The sequence below is a fragment of the Trachurus trachurus genome, assembly GCF_905171665.1.
Source record: "Trachurus trachurus genome assembly, chromosome: 13".
Taxonomy (NCBI): domain Eukaryota; kingdom Metazoa; phylum Chordata; class Actinopteri; order Carangiformes; family Carangidae; genus Trachurus; species Trachurus trachurus.
Genome location: NC_139892.1, coordinates 2,506,926 through 2,524,122, shown reverse-complemented (window position 1 = coordinate 2,524,122; position 17,197 = coordinate 2,506,926). Strand labels below are relative to the sequence as shown.

Here is a 17,197-nt window from a genome sequence, read left to right as displayed (position 1 = left end):
GAGTTGCGGTTTTCTGAGGACGTGAAAAGAAGCTTTCTTACGAGATTGGCCATTAGATGCGCGCTCCTTTTCCGGGGTTCGTGAACCGCGAGCCTGGTCATGATAGGACAATAGGTACTGTGCGGAGCAAATAAAAAGCGGCCGCACGTGTCCTTACACGGTGACTTCGTACAGGCTCCGGGTTCTAACCACGCAGACCCGATCCACCGCAGAGATGGGGAACCGGATGGCAAAGAAACGTGACACTGAAGAACATGAACTTGTTCTCATTTGGGCGGCCAAGATGGTATCTCGGAGATTCACGCGGCAAAGCCTGGAAGAAGCTCTTCGCACCATGCTTGACAAACCCGCGGGTTTCTACTTTTTCATGAGACCCTACAGCGCGGACAGGAACAAGTTTGCACTACTGGTGCGAGAGCACAACAGAACGGTCATCAGTAACATTCAACCAAATTCGGACTACAGCAAATACATCATGTCAACTCAGAACGGGGTAGCGGTGTGTTACGATAGCATTGACAAGCTGTTAGAGCATTGGATCGTACCAACCGCGGCCCCCATCCCAGAAGCGGACATAGAGACGGAATCTGATTCCGATTCCGATTACGTTGAATACAGTGACTTCTTTAAAGGAGGTTGAAACCCACGTATGCTATTGAATGGTGTAACCCGATATCCCTATCATTCTTTCCTTCTTTATTTTATTTTATTTTATTTTATTTTGTTTTACATGTCATTGATTGGAGTACAAGTCTTGCTGAACTACATTCGGCTAAGGACAAATGTCCAACCAAAGGATCTGGGAGGGTCTGGGAGAATAAAAAGGACAGTTGACTATGGTGTCAAATCATACCTTGCTTGAAAACATTGTTTTTGTTTCTCCTTGGTAAATCTCTGATCACACAACGATCTCGACCGCCAACCTACCTCTAAACCCACCTGTGAGCCCAAGTGTCTGGATTCCACTGTCCGTGTATGCGATGGACAGTGTCACCAGCGCCACCGAAACTCAATCTTGCGCCAGCACCACAACCACAAGAGGCCTCACCGAAGGTAGCGTTTCACAAGCACGCGTGGCAGCCGCTACTACCACCTTCGCAAGTCCAGCGCTTCTCCACAAGAGAGATCATAACCCTATTGCAAACGAGCAAGAGGACGAGTTGTAAGTCTTGTGTAGACACAGCCGGAGACGGAGAGAGTTCCGAGGAGGACGAAGTCCAGACTCTGTTCTGTTCAGAATCAGAATCAGATTCAGATTGGGACGGGGAATCTGATTGCGACGAGTCCCTGAAGTATTACGACGAAGACCAGGTCGCGTATTGGCGTGACAATGGTCTGGACTTCTGTGAAACTTTCTACGGAGGGGTTTGGTATGACCCAGGCGGAAGTGTTACCCGCTTTCAGCGAGCCACGGGTGTTGTGTTTGAAGACGACTGACCGTTTTCTACTATGCTCCGCTCACACCGTGTGACCTGCTGCTAGTATCTACTGTGAAATCCTTGCTGTGATCCCACTAAGCCTTGTCATTTAACCTCTATGTGCTGATAATAAAGATTGTGTCAATGTATATCAAACATGTCAACTTTGTTTTTCTTTATTGAATTGAGTTGAAATTACAAAATATACATACATACATACATACATACATACATACATACATACATACATACATACATACATACATACATACATACATACTAGGTATAATATACCTCTCCACTGATTCTAATAGACGTATCGCCACTGTGTATCTCATCTCTAGTGTGACACAGAAGCAAGAAGGCTGACAGCATGTCATCTCTTGCGTACTCGCCATTTACAGACCTTTTGCCTCCCGTTGTCACTGTGCTACCTTTCACAGACTCAGTTATCGTTACTAGGGACATTTCCTCTCTCAGTTTCCCCAGGAGCAGTTTCCCCTGCTGGGCATGCGCCTTGTTAGTGAGCATATCCCTGGGTAGATCTATCAGGTCCAGTTTCTCCATTACGCAAGCCATGACATCAGTCGCTAGATTGACTCCTTTGTAGGAACGCCGGTACATTGACACATCCATGTTGGAGCCCATCCTGTTGCTGCACCCCGTGCCCTTGGAAGTGCCCAGGTTCGACTCGAGCATTTGTGTTTTCTTGGTGGCCTCCAAGACCACCGCCCATCCCAGAGACATAATGGTGTCACAGTAATTTAACGTGCCCTTAGTGATGGCCAAGACCGTGCTGATAACCATACTGAGTTTAGTCTTGGAGCTCACATGCTTTCCAAGCATGTATTTGTTGTTGGTGTGAGACCACTTGTTGTAGAAGAGCACCTTGAAACCGGATCTCACCAAGGAGTGTTCAATTAGATTCTTAACATCGACCAAGGAATTGACGTAGGTGTTTTGTTCAAATACAATTACAACGGGTACTTCTTTCCACATTACTCTAGGCATTAGAAGTTTCAACAGTCTGATGTGAGCGCTCAGCAGGGCTGCGTAGACTCGGGTGACCTGATCCAAATCACGTATTTCCAGTTCCTCGAGAGCCGTGATCTGTAACATAAAGACAGGGTGCGTTGTCAGAAGCTCATTCGAGATCCAGGTACATATTCGCTAACAACTCGGGGTCGGTGGTGAAGAAGAAGAAGAAGAAGAAGAAGAAGAAGAAGAAGAAGAAGAAGAAGAAGAAGAAGAAGAAGAAGAAGAAGAAGGTCATCATGTCATGTCGCATTTGTCGAGCTGCTCGAGAGGAGCTCGAAAGACTGATGAAATCTCCGTGGGAACACCTGCTGTCACAGTACAACTTTATGATTGTGTACGCTTCCTTCCAGCGCAGCATTATTTTCTACTCCCAAATGGATCACGGGCAGCTTCGAAAGCTCTACAGTCAACTGGTGTCCTTCTCGCCTGCTAGGATACTCGCGGTCGATACCCTGATCTCAGTGTACAACAAACAACGAGCAGGTACAGAGACCGGAGAACGTGGTTCACTCGATGTCCCTTGCGAGTTGTTGAAGGTTATAACACTAGCCGTAGGAAATCACGTGCCGGAGCTTTTCATAGGCGAGTGTTTGTCCAATTGCGATTGGAAGGGGTACGAGCAAATGGTGCTCGCAGCGTTTGCTTCGGCTGACACCATTCGCAGTGGAGCTCTCAAGTACATGGCCGTGATCGAAGAGAGCCGACAAAATAGGCCGTCTCTCCACACCATCGTCTCTCTAGCGGTGACGGCCTGGATGGTCAAACTGAGCGGCTCTCTGTGTACCTGTGGCACCTGGGCCCAAGCCGTTGACTTGCTCTCATGCTCGGTGCCCGACGCGGAGACCACGCTCACGATCCAAGATGAGGCTCGCGTAAGCGCTTACATTTGCACCCTATTGAACCTGGGCCCGCCTGCGCCCGAAACGTGTTTTCCCGAAAGACACACGGAATTAGACTACGGATACATGTTTAGTGACCTTCTCGTGTCAGGATTGGAATCGACAGATGCCGAAGGGACAACTCACCACTAGATTGCCTCCGGCCAACTCCACAGCACAGCAAACACCCGCGCAAGACCTAGAGCCCCCTCCGAACGTGGGGTCGAGACAAAGGTAGGCTCTGACAACCGAGGCCCTGTTCACACGTTCCAGGGTCACACTGTTGCTCGAGAGGAACTTGTTTATCACTGCCGGCTCAAAGGGGGTGGTGTTGTCTGTCTTTGTGTCGGTCGAAGAAGTGCTGCTGCTGCCCGTCACCTCACTCTCGAATCCCTTCGGGGTGACCATGTTCATCAGCTCCTTCAGATGGTTATCTACGGATATATGCTGAGGACAGTAGACTCCCAGGCAGAAGCATGTCAGTCCTGGCTCCCTCTCGTGATACCTACACTTGAAACTCTGAGATATTACATGGTAAGCAGGCTCACCGTCGTCGCCACGGATGTCTGCCACTCTGTTGAGCCACGGAGTGTTGATGACGTGACTGGTGATGTGGACTTGCTTTCGCCCCCTGAACGCGATGTTTGGCAGGACCGCCAGTAGCACTTTAGAATTCACGAATCCCACTTCGTCCACCAGGATGAGATCAGCACTCTGTCCTCTGCTAGCCTGCGGGGACACACACAGAGAAAAGAAAGAGGCGGGACAGCATTAACACCACAGCACATAGTATTCACCCATCAGATGCCAATTCTGTGTGTAATAATAACAACAACAACAAGAACAAGAAAAGAAAAAGAAAAAGAAGAGGAGCCCATCGGAGGACCCAACATGGATCATTCTCACATAGAGTTAATAGAGGATCCTCAATGGGTTAGCTACTGTGTTGACAACCAATGCTCTTTCAGAGACCACATTCACGGCTATGTGTGCAGAACACACTGCAGCAGACACGTATGCTCCGGTCTCAATTGCACCTTGCTAAGCGCCATGGTGACACGAATGGCATACCGGGAAGACTCGACCAAATCATCTTGCCCGGTTGTGGCACTGTTAGACTTTCACAAACCCGATTTGGAATTCAGAGGACCGTGCTACACACCCGGTAGAGGGCATTCCATTGAGTGCGGCTACGGTAGTCTGGACTATGCACCAGACATAGGTCTCCACGAGTCCGAGGTAGCCGTGGACCACCTTCTAGTGAAAGCGAGCGTACCGGTCATGATCGCCCTCTTCTCCACCGCTCTGAGCAAAGATTTTCGTTGTCAATACGAAATGATCAACAGGAGTCGCGGGGGTCACGCTTCAGCAAACAGTCTTTCCGTACCCTGGATGACCAAGATACTCGAGTTGGCCGAGGCCATACAGCTCAAGGCCGTACCTGTGTTGAACTGCTGTCAAGAGATGTCCTCAGTTATCAAGGAGGCAGTTCTTAAGACCGCTGTTGCCGTATCCACGCTCTTCTACTCTAGCGATGACAAGATCAAACGCTTCATGATGAGATTGACACGCAAGTACATGGACAAGCACAGCAAAAGGTCCGACTTCTACACCTGGGTGGTTATGCTGACCTTATGTATATTTCCATATTTAAAACATCGTGTGCTGTGCGACCTGTTCAACAACAGGACTTTGGTGCTCATGTGCTTCGACAAGACGCGCACTAGGCACAAGCAGTGGTCTATTCTTTCTACACACGTTCACCTGCACGCAAACCAGCCGGAGTTTCTGAAAAGGGTGGTCTCGGACACAGACATCCGCAGCTCTCTGCCCGTTGTGGTCACGGTCACCGTGGAAAAGTACATCTCGGAGGCCACCTACTCGCAAGAAGACACCATGTCTCACCGACAGAGTTCTCCGAAACTGTGCGTCAACCCGCAACCGTTGAGTGGGAGGAACGTGACTGACACTCAGTCAGCCTCGGTCCTTCGAGGACGGACAGTGACAAAGAAGACACGGCTCCAAAGGAAAAGGCGAGAGCCTTTCGCTACAGGTTTCTACGAAATGCACGAGGGTAGACTGGAGGAGAAGGTGATGCGTTTGCAGCAGTACTAGCTGCTGTGCTACGATGTGTGATGATGTCATGTAGTGTATACACAATGCGGTGTTGAAGACCGCTTCAGTTTAGCCTCTGCCTGCCTACTCTATCTTTTGGGGCACATAGTGGGAGACACAAAACACTGGTTGATTCAATGTGTCAATGATAATAAAAACAAAACAAAAAACAATAATTGTTTGCATTGTTTCTTTTTATTGACCAGGAAACAGACAAAGATTACCATTCGAGCAAAAGGTATACGGAATCACAGACTGTGTATTGGGTTCATCGCTTGTGTTTCTGCACAAGTGTTGGGTTTTCACGATCTTTGCTCGGAGGAACCTCGTTTACGTCTCGCGCTCTTGTTTTGCACACAGACGGGTCTTTTCCACTTGATGACACCTTTGGACTCTCGCTGCGGTTTCTGCGTAGAGCGCGTCTTCTGCTTCCGACTCTGCCTGCTTTCCACGTAGTCTCTGAGGATTTTCGTGACCCTGTCCAGTGACCATTTCCCGCGTTCAGCATTGCGTCTTTCCAGAGCCTGTCTTTTCCACTGCATATTGACCACGTTGGTTACGGGGCTGGCACCGCACTGAACCAGCGCATCGTAAGAGTCCTCCGGGCGGGCTAGTTTCAATCGGTCAACAAAGTCTCTCTTGAACGCTATCTCGCAGCGCAAGCAATTCCAAGATCTGTGAGAAGGGCACGTAAGCCGAGGCGGCTGTGGGGGCTGTGGGCTCGAGAACCGACGCCTCGGAAAGCTCGCGGGTTCCGGACAATCTGAAGCCAACGTGGTCTTGGTCAAAGACGTAGATTCCGTCGCTCGCGATGTCCTCGGTGGAGTCTCCCATTTGCACGTATGCATGGTTCAGCTGTCGAAGCGTACAATAGGCGGTGATGTGTGAGAATAACCATAAGAGAGAAGCTATCTTTCTGTTATATGTAGTGGGCTCGACGGTTTTTTTCAGCTGTAGCTCCACCCCCTTGTCCAATGGCAAAGCGACCATAGAGGCCCTGCTGGACAGAGCTATGGTCTTCACCAGACTCGCAGCGGTCTCTATCGGGAAGCCGGAAGATATCAGGTGTTTGAATAGCACGACTCTCTCGGCCGTCACGTTGTACCTTCGCTTGTATCGACGGATGGGGCCTATCATCGCCGCGCACACGTACGAGAGCAACGTGTTGTTGGTGGACGTGGAGGCCGTAGAGCGCAAGGTCATTCTCAACTCTTCGACCTTCAGCTGAGCCTTGCGCCGGTCGTCCTCCGCGTGGGGATACGGCTGCGATAGAAACTGGGCTCTCCCGCGACTCCTGTTCATGGAACCGTAACACTGGTAGAGGCAACGCAACGGGTAGGCGCTCAGGTATCTGGGCGCTTCCACCTCTTCCAACGTACGCACGTGAGTTTTCAACTGGTGGAACATTTCTCTACCCAATGTCGTCTGCTTCGCGATCTCATCCTGTCTTTTCAGCGACTCCAGCTGCTTTAGGAACTTGATAGGTTTCAGACTTTCACCTTCGCCGCCCTCGTCCTGCGCCCTCGCGTCGCCTAAGAACACGCTACCGGAAGGCCCGGCTCTGGTCATTTCACTGTTTTCGTTCTCGTTCTCGATGCACATGCGGGCCACCTCGTCCTCGTCTGCGGCAAATCGCCCTGTCCCCCCGGTCCACTGTTCGTGCCGAAGCGTGAAGTGAGAGCAAGAGATTTTCCTCCTCACTTCCTCCCACGTGTCTATCGTGATCTCGGCTTCAAAGTAACACTCGGGACACTCCTTCGTGTCTATGGCCAACCGCGGCAACAGAGGGTATCGCAGCATGAGCGAAAGAAAATCCTGCATCGAGTCCAGGACGTTGAGCATCTCTTCGACAGAAGACGTGATGAAATCTCTGTTGAGCTTAGCGTAGACATCCACGGCCTCGGAGAGCGTCAGCGGTTGACCAGGGGTGCTGGCTATGTCCTCTGCCCTCTCCACGCCTCGGACCGTGAGCCACACGGTATACTCGTTGACCTGCCTCTCACTGGGCTCAGCGGGCGTGACGGACGATATCTTCGGCTCCCGGAACGAGTCTACGAATCTCTGCAGTCGCGAGTCTACCTCTCCCAGCCTGGCTCTGCACGCAAAGTCGTACAGCTCGACCGTACTCATTGTTTGGCAGTCACCTGGCCCAGCCTCAGAGACTCCAGGGCTCCCGGGGCCACGGCGTCCGCGAGCTGCCTCTGGCCCCCCCACTCTGACAGACACACCATGAGCCCTATCCATCTCGGATCGTTCGAACACGCAGGGTGTTTCACGTCCCCCCGCTTGGACACGTACGGCCACAGCCTAGTCAGATGAGCGAATGCGGATACGCCTGACTTGCTCACAAACGTCTCAGGGAAGGCGTACTGTACCCCGTGCCCTTCGATGCCGCGCCCGAATGCACGCGACCGGGCCTCTCTGTCCAGGTTCCGGGGTAAACTGTTAAACGCGTAGGCCAGCGCACCCGCTCTCTTCCTACGCTCCCTCGTCACCACGGTGCAGCGGGTGATCTCGCGAGCGACTTTTAGCATCTCCTCTCTCCCCTCTCCCACTACAATGGCGATCCTCGGGTGGCTGGGATAAACATTAGGCAAGAGTCTGTCTGCTACAGCAAGCGTTGCCATGACCAGGTTGAGAATCCTATCCCCCGCGGCATCGGAAGAACCGTGTAAAAACACCGCTCTCAGGCCACAACCGTACACCAGCAGAGTGTAAAGATCATGCATGAGTGACAAGTACCTGTAAGGTTTGTAATATTTTACCAGCCTGCCCTGATCGTCCAGTTTCACCCGGGCCCTGAAGTCTTGATTGTGGACAGGCTGGAATAACACATGCCCTTCGGTCGCAGGTAGAGTAGGTAGAAATTCAATCTCAACACGACAACCGAGAAAGAGAAAACAGGAGACCCCTCTCTCGTACCACTCACAGTTGAGCAATATAGTTTTGGGAGCTTCTTCTTCTTCTTCTTCTTCTTCTTCTTCTTCTTCTTCTTCTTCTTCTTCTTCCTCATCACTCCCTTCCGATAACTCTGTCTCGCTGTCAGACAATCTAGTTTCGACTTCATTCTGTCTATTCAAGGACTCCTTTAGGTCAATCAGTTGCCAAAACCTTTCCGGGCTAGGTATCAGTTTGCCATCAGAGCTCCTCTTCCAGTCTGGTAACGGGTTACCGGTCCAACACCACCCACTGCCATCCCTAGCGGGCAAGGCTGTGGAATCGGTTCTACCCGATTCCCACCTGTACTGTAACTCGGCCACCTTAGAGCAAAAAGACCCCGGGTCCCTCTTGGACCACGGCAAAGCTCTCCTCCATGTTTCGGGCCCCCTCACTCCCTTTGGCAACTGGTGCATCTTGCAGAACTCACTCAGCGAACGGTCGCAACGGAGGCGCACCTGCGCACACTCGCTCCCTCCGCTGTCCTTTGCGCTGTCCACCAGAGTCTTGACAAGAGCGTGTAACCCCGGTTCGTCTTGCATCGCAGACACTTTCACGGACCCCGGGTCCGCATGTAACACCAGATTTCCAGTACGGTGTACACGAATGACCCCTTTGGATTTTGCGACTAGAGCGGCGATATCCTCTCTCTGGCAACAAGGCTCATGGCAGGACACGAGATAGCCAGTGCTGCTTGTTTTCAGAACGTCTAAACCCGCAGGTAACGCATGAGTCCAACGTTCTGTGACCAAATCGGCTTCGGGCGTGAAGACTGTGACTGTGCGCGATCTGAAAGGCCCCGTTGCCCCAGCGAACCAGGCCAGAGCTCGCTGCAGGTAGCCGAAGACCCCGCGTCTCAGACACCTTATCTCTAGGTCTTCGTGCACCTCCTGAGAGAGCATTCTACGCGCGAGAACGCATATAAACTCGGACGCGGAGCATATCTCGCTGTGGTAAAACTGACTCCCCGCGGCCGGAGTGGCTTGCGTGGGCTCTGCGTCCTCTATGGCATCGTCGCCGCCACAGGGAGTCGCGTACCAGTGACCGGGCTGGACTATGACAATGAGGTTTGCGATGGGCACCAGAGCCTCGTGCATGAGCGCGCCTAGCCCTTTGTTCACCACCTTACAAGTCCCTCTGGTCCAAATCCTCTCGCGGGGACACGTAAGCACGCGGCAGCACAGGACATCGAAGCCTCTCCACGCGGCCCCGTCTCGGTTTCGAGCAGCCCTCGAGTCCATTGTCAACGGTCCGATAGCGTGCAGATTTTCTGTTGCTCTTCCACCTCTTGGCCCCGGCTGCCAGTGCGAAAAACCAGCCGGAGGAGCAGGGCATAGCCATTTCACAGCAGCCACCTCAGATCCACCGCTGCCGCCGCCACAGCTACCTATAACATTTAGGCTTTCAGAGAGGGGGTATTCCGATTCCCAGTCCAGGTCCCGGGGCGTGTCCCCGGGGGCCTTTTTGAACGTCCACTGAGTAGCGATCAGCTTCTTCCAACGCGTGCTGGTTACACCGTATCCCTCCAAAGGGTCGCGGCCTCCGCTGCGCATGAACATGTCATCAATGACCGCGATCTTGCTCCTACATTTAATCCGATGCCACGTGTCTATCGGATCTGGGTCTGGCCACTCCGGGTCCTCCTCTGTCAACACGTCTGTCCGGTACAGAGAGCCGCTGTCCACGACTACGGCCACAGACTCCAGCTTCTGCACCAGAGGCCCCCGGTCCCTGAGATAGACCAACGGGGACTCGGACGCAAACGCAAAAGTGTAACCATCTACGACCGTAATGCCCGGGTAGCGGCTGGCGGCGGACGATGGCCTTCTCGTGAGCTCCAGCAATGTCCAGTTGCCCAGACTGGTCCTGATCGTACTCGGAAAAGCCTCTACCCTTTCAAACTCATACACGGGACCGAGCGTCCTAGTGTACGCCTTCAAGAGGAGCTGCTCCTCGTCCCCGCGAGGCAACAGCTCGCCACGCTCCCGCAATTCGCACGGTTCTAGAGGCCTAGGGTTGCAACACCTCGCCAGCAGAGAAGCCAGCCTGTGATCCTGAGCACAGAGGAAGGCCCCGATCGTGTTGATCCTCTGCCTCCTCAGCGAGTGAAACGGCGCCTCAGTGGCTCTCGCCCACGCGGACGCGCACCTGTGTCTGCTAAGGGTGATGAGCTTGTGCCCTGGGAGGCTCTCGATCCGGCAGCTTTGCGCCAAGTGGCTCAGGAGAGCGTAGACGGGCGGCAGCTTCCCGGTGCCGTGCAAGGCGAACTCGTAGTCCAGCATCACGTCTCCCGTGTTCATGTCAGGAACGCAGGGGTGCACGCACCTGTAGAACCAAGTTAGACAAGCGCTCACGTCAAAGTTCCTCTTCGCGCCCCGTGTGCCACACACCCTAGCACAGTGTCCGAGCAGCACGGCCTCGTCCAAGCACGCCTCGTAAACCGAGCCGCATTCGCCCGAAGGCCTGTCTGCTCTGGCCATGGGCTGAGGACTCGGGGAACATTTGACCACGAGGTTCAGATTGTACTCGGCGAGGGGATAGGAGGCCATTTCTTCTTCGCTCTCTTCCCAACCGGCTCCTCTAGCTACCGGGACACGCGGGAAGAATTCACCGTCTCCTATCGTGGACGAAGCCTCCCGGGAGCCTCGTCTCTGGCTCCGCATCCACAGCCAGGACCTCCTGTGCAGAGGCTTCTCACATCCCGGGTCTCCTCCTCCGAGCCCCGGGAGGTCAACCGCGGCTTTTATCACACCCCGCTGCGTCTTCCTGAGAGAGGCCCTGAACAAACGGAGCAGCCGCTGCTCTTCATAGCCCTTTGCGTTCTCACTGCACACGGCTTGCTCTATTTTGGACATTTCCACGAACCCAAAGTGCTCAGCGGCCTCGACCGCAGCCCGGCTTCTCGCCTCGACCGTCCTGGGAGAGTAGTTCAGTTGAAAACAACAGTCGCTGCGGGCACATGGCCATGTCCCGGACTGGACCACACCTGCCTCCTGATCGGTCAACAGCGCGGTTTCTGCGTTCAACCAACGGGGTTCGGGTACAACCCCAAGGGTGTCTGGGACCTTAAGCACAGCTCTGCTGCGACCCTGCTTTGAGTGAAAGATACCACAGGCTCTCAGTATCTTTAGGTTGACCGGTCCCAACGTGCTCAACCCGAGTATCACGTACCTGTAACCGGAACGGCTACCTGTCCCGCGTGCAAACAGGACAGAGTGCCCTGTTGTACGATGAGCCTTAGGTCCGAGCCGGATCCCGGACAGGCTTTCTGCAACTTGATCTTCGTGCTCGTCTTCTCTCCTTTCGTGTCTGTCTGCGTTGAGCCCGCGATCCTCCCCGCTACAACCCCCCTCGTGCTCTAATTTCCCCTTCAACCCATGGCGGACCCGCTGTATCTCCTCTTCAAACTCCTGACACATCACCTCCTCTCTTCCCGACAGCTCCAAACCCACGATGTCCGGGTGTACCGAAGGATTGCGGGAGATTATTTTCCGCAGTTGCGATAGAATCGAATGGCACTGGACCCGAGCCGCGAAGCGACTGTTCTCGGGCGATGCAAAAGATTCTCGTAGACACAAGTAGGACAACAGCAGAGTCCGGGCCTCCCTGAGGCCAAGGATAGAGACAAACGACAGCCCAACGGGGCCGCCATCACCGCACGCTTCGTTGGCACAGAGTTGCCCGAAAAGGTTGTAAGCGTACATTACGGCAACGCAACCGGCAAACCGTAACTCGGGAGGCGTAACGATGTCCATGCTCGCTGGCAGTAGACACACCGATTGATCGAACAGGTGGCCGCTCGACCTGAATCCTCTCGGTATTGCCCCGCTATACATAGGGCTTCTCGAGACACGCAGCCAAGGTGGTTCCCCGTAAGAAAGGTCCTGGCCTCTGCACTTGTTTTCATCTCCGTCGGGAATGCAAGATATGACCAAGGGAGGCACACCGGGTAGACCCCGTTCGACTCTGAACAGGGAGTAGCCACACGGGAACCATTCCGTGATATGTCCGCTCGGGACCGAAACCTTCTTCTTCCTCCTCCCTCGACTCGCTTCCTCGCGGCCCTCGGTCATCATCCTAGCCGCCCTCTTGGGCACGATCACCAGCGCGTCTCTCAGTATGTGCCTCAAGACCACCACGTTTTCGTTTTCCACGAGAATAGAGAACCCGGAGGGGAGCCTGCACATGTCTCCGAGAGAGAGCACTGCCTCGCGATCACCGCGGGTCCGTTTGTCCGGCGTGGGGAGAGGCCCCTGGTTGGTTTCCGAGAGGGCAAACGCGCCGTCTTGCATTTTCGAACCCGGCTCGAGAGGGTCTAATTCTCGCAAATCCAAGTCTTGTGCATCGGCGGGCAGAACACACTTGAGCTTGAATTCAGTGCCCAGCCTCGAGTCGCCCAGAGCCAGGGCGCACAGCGAGCGCACAATCTCGTGTCGGCAGCCTTCCTCGAACACGAGAGAGATGTCGGTTTTCCAGGAGGCGACCAAGATGTACAGCGATAGCCCGTCTGTCGTGTAGATGTGACGCGATCCCACCCTCAGGCCCCCGATGTCGCGCTCTTTCACCGTGTAGCAAGTCTGCCAGTTTGAACACAGGCTATCGAGGTTGTGGTCCGAGCCTCGAGAGATCACGAGCGAAGGCGCAACGCTCGCTCTCCCCCAATGTGTCTTGAAGACCACGTTCGAGAACACCAAGAGGCTCTCCTCGAACACTGCAAACGCGCCACCTCCTGGGGACAATTTCCTAGGGAGAGGTGGGTCTGTCTCATTCTCAATCTGCAAAACCCGACCTCTCGCATCGACCACCGCGAACGTACCCTCACCGTTGCCTACCCTGTACACTGTGTCGGATAGCCTCTGCGGTGGCAGACTCGTACATCGCCTCAGTCGCTGCTGATACGGGACCCTACACCTGGCCACGAACCTGGACAGCCACAGGGGATCTAACCGGGCCGAGACGTGCCTGCGGCTGCCAAATAGGTAACTTAGCTCGTCTTCGGCGAGCTGTGACTTTCTCCATCGTACGCAAACGTATATGTACAATATGTACTTATCACACATTCTAATGAGAGATCCTGCGCTGCATCTGTTCGACCTGACAGAGGTGAGAGGTTCGCGTTCCCTGCGAACGGGCACAATCATAGCGAAACAATGGCCGGTCAGAATGTCCCCTATTCCCTCTGGAAGAGAGACGAAGTGTTTGATCTCTCTCTCCCCCCTAGGGAGACTCTGATGAAGGTGCTTCAAGACATTTTCGTGGAATACGACAACATCTCAACTCCACAGGATATGCCTTATGAGAACGAGAGTGACTCGGTGGAATCTATGGAAGAGCGAGAAGAACAAGGCTCAAACGTTAAGGGTCCGGGGAACAAAGCTGATAGCGAGAGTGAGGATGACAACGTGAGTATGAGTTCCGAGGAAACTGTTATTGCTTGCACCAACACCCCTTCCAAAGTAATACTTTTCGAAGACAGTGATAGTGAAGACAGCATGTCAATAGCCTTTTCTGAGCCCGAATACAAAGAGGACCGCGAACAATACTGTGACACCGAACTGGGCAACATGAGCAGCGATCTGTCATGGAGCGTTAGGTGGACCGATGACCACGAGGACTGCGAACAAGACAACCCCGGGGCAGGAAATAAGAGCAGAGTGACACAAAGATGCATGCGATGCGAGGCCTACGACGCTCACTGTAAATCTGCGGCCGAGAACTACAGGCGTACGCTGAACAGCTACACGAGGACCGTATCTGAGCTCATGATAGGTTTCAAGAAAGTTCTAGAGAGGTACCCTGAGCTAAGGGTAGACTCGAGCGATCGCCATCTCCACTATATGGTTCAGGCTGCGCTAGGGCGTAACAACCTTGTGCAGGAGATGGTTCGCCTGTCCACAAGGAGACAAATGCGAGACGTTATCGAGAGACAGGCCGAAGACGGAGATTGGAGCCACGGTGACAGCACAGTGGTCTCGGTCCACGAAGCCCTGAGAACGTGCTACACCGAGAGCGAGGCGGTCAGAATGATCCTACAGCGTTACAGTAATCTATACGTGAGATACATAGAGGTATGGAGGGAGATGTGTTCCAAGGTGTCCAAGGACATCACAGTGATGGAGTTTTTGAACCTGACACACGACAGACCCGGCGTAAGCCATGAATATCCGTGGTCTGAGGCCAAGGCGTACGTTTCTCGCATGCTGGTAAAAGCGGCCTCTGTCACACCTAGGGCTGTGGGAGAAGCTTGCGCCTGTGCATTGAAAAAAATTGATTTCTACCTATCCCTAGCACCCAGAGATTTTGAGAAACACAAAGAGATTGTCGAAATGGCCATGGACGATGTCCGCCGCCAACTAGACAGCGGTTCGCAAAAGTGGAGTTGGGACTCCTGTATGACCGACCTGTACTTTGACATACGCAGCGACCTGACGGTGTTGGAGGCCCTGGTTGGTGTGGGCGAAATATCGGTCAAAACGCTGCTCCGCGAGAGGGCTATGCTTGTCTCGCAGGTTAGAAAGATGACCATGGAACAAGGATCTCTCGAGTTACAAATGGCTCAGACTCGGTCCAAGTTGAGAGAGTCAATGACTCGATGTCACTACGTGGAGACCAATGCACCGTGGTAACCGCGTGTCCCTATACTAATCCAATAGCCTGTGTGTGTGTGTGTGTGTGTGTGAGAGGGAGAGAGAGAGAGAGAGAGAGAGAGAGAGAGAGAGAGAGAGAGAGAGAGAGAGAGAGAGAGAGAGAGAGAGAGAGAGAGAGAGAGAGAGATGGACATAGACTGCGACTATCTGCTTTACACCAAAGATGAGGAGATTTGCGAGAAAGATGAGCCCGAAGCCGGCTCGTGTCCTCACTGCTCCGGCTGCTACATTCAGAACAAAGCCATACAATGCACCGAGAGGAGAGATGCGAGCAAAGTGCCACTGGACCAAGCTCTGACCGGAAGCATGGTGCCTTACGTGGAGGTCTACCTATCCAAGGGGCTTGAAAGCGTGGAATTTCTCGAATCCCAAACGGCCCCTTGTTTCGTCAGAGACGGCAACATTGTATCGCTCAGAGGTGCGATACATATGCAAGATGTCTCTCCGAACGGAACGTGGCTGTCCGAAAAAGAGAAATGCGTAATATCGGTCTGGAGGCTCAGGCTCGCGGGTTTGACATCCATACACCTACCGGGCCTCAACAGGATAGTCCTAGAACAGAAAAACGACGACGGGCTGTTGCATTTGACCAACAGATGGCTGTTGAACAAAACAAACATGAACGAAGGCCTAGAGCTGTTCGGACCGTTCGTCTGCGACGCAATGCTCGCGCCCTTGCTCCACGTGATCCTTCGTTCCGAGTGGATCGAAGAGCGCAAGCGACTGTGCGACACGAACAATCAGCTGAAATTGGGATGGGCACAGGAATTTTATGATTACAACGATCTCCTTAAGACCAAGACCGGCGCAACGATATTTGCTCGCGACTCAAGGTGTCCGATTAAGCCGCACAAGACGTCGCACGGTAGCAAAATCACAACAGGGATACTGGACAAAATGAGATGGTGCGGCTACACGCCTTGGGCCGCGGTGCAAGCCGTGCGCTGCGCAGAGGATCAAATCGAGGGAATGAAATGCCAACCGTGCAAGAGGCGGATCCTAGCATCCTGCGCGTTTCTCGTGGAGTGCGCGTCCGTCGAGGCCTCACGGGAACACGATTGGCTGGTGCGAAACGAGGCCGTGATTGAACTGTGCTGGCTGCTGTATCACATCCACAAACCTGAGCAGGGCGACGTGACGCAACTGATAGACGCGTGGACCGAGTTGATCGCAACGCACACGTTGCGGTTCCGGGAGCATCAGGTTGACGAGAGCCTGTCTGATGTAGAGGCGCTCGTGGTTGTGTTTGCCAGCGATCACCTCCCGGTGGTTTCCTCGTGCGACCGCGAGGAGAGATTTAACGAGTACTACAGCAATGGTTTCCAGGTCTGTGACCCCGAACTCGAAGAGGCGATCGAGCAAAACAGGAGGTTCTCGTCTACGCGTGAGCTCATCGCACGCCCAAGTGCTAGGGACCACGAGGACCACGGATTAAACATCTCCACCGCTGTCAACGTGATGCGCAAGGTCTCCGATGTAATGGAAGCCAGGGCGCAGGGGCCGGACGTGGTAGCTCGTGCTCTGGTCTCGTGTTTCCCTAGAGTGTCAGCCGCGGCTCTGGACGATCTCACACTCAGGGCGCCAAACACCTCGCGGTGTTCGGGTGCATTCTGGCCAGTGTTTGTCAATGCCACCAGAGCGTGTTACCAGTTGCACAAAGCCCTGGCTCTCCCCGTATCGCCCAGCCCCGTCTATGTAGTCGAGCTGCTGGCAAGGGGGTTCAGATGTGTTACGCGCGAGGTGCTGGAACGTTTCACACCCATGAGCACCGGCGGTATCGTGACAGTGAGCCGAGACCACTACACAAGGCACATCGCAGCTCCAGTGAACACTCTGGCCGACATAGGTCTGATAACCGAATCTGAAAAGAACCTGATGATCGCAGCGTTGAACCGCGGCGTTTTACCTTGCTTCGCGGCCGAGGGCGACACTGTGCCGGACCGAGTCGTGAGCTCCACTTTAGCCTTAACGTTTGCCGCCAGCGGGCTACGAGTCCTTGGAGTCGAGAACGAGGACGAGGGCTCTGCGGCCACGTGCACCCTCACGTACGCAGGACTGTTGTACTTTGCCGCATGGTACGTGCTGGTGTACGCGGGCGCGTTACACGCGCAACCCACGCTGAGGGAGAAACTGTGCAACACGGGATCAGACGCTGACAAGCACT

General features: G+C 53.8%; 1 long non-coding RNA gene across 1 annotated transcript in view; it reads right to left on the bottom strand.

Annotated features, from left to right (window-relative positions):
* The window catches only part of LOC310995302, a 119,598-nt gene that overhangs the window by 39,575 nt on the left and 62,826 nt on the right, over positions 1-17,197 (bottom strand). Inside the window, exon 2 of the long non-coding RNA XR_014595823.1 lies at positions 3,883-4,063. This is a non-coding gene — a long non-coding RNA (uncharacterized lncRNA). The remainder of the gene's footprint in view (positions 1-3,882; positions 4,064-17,197) is intronic.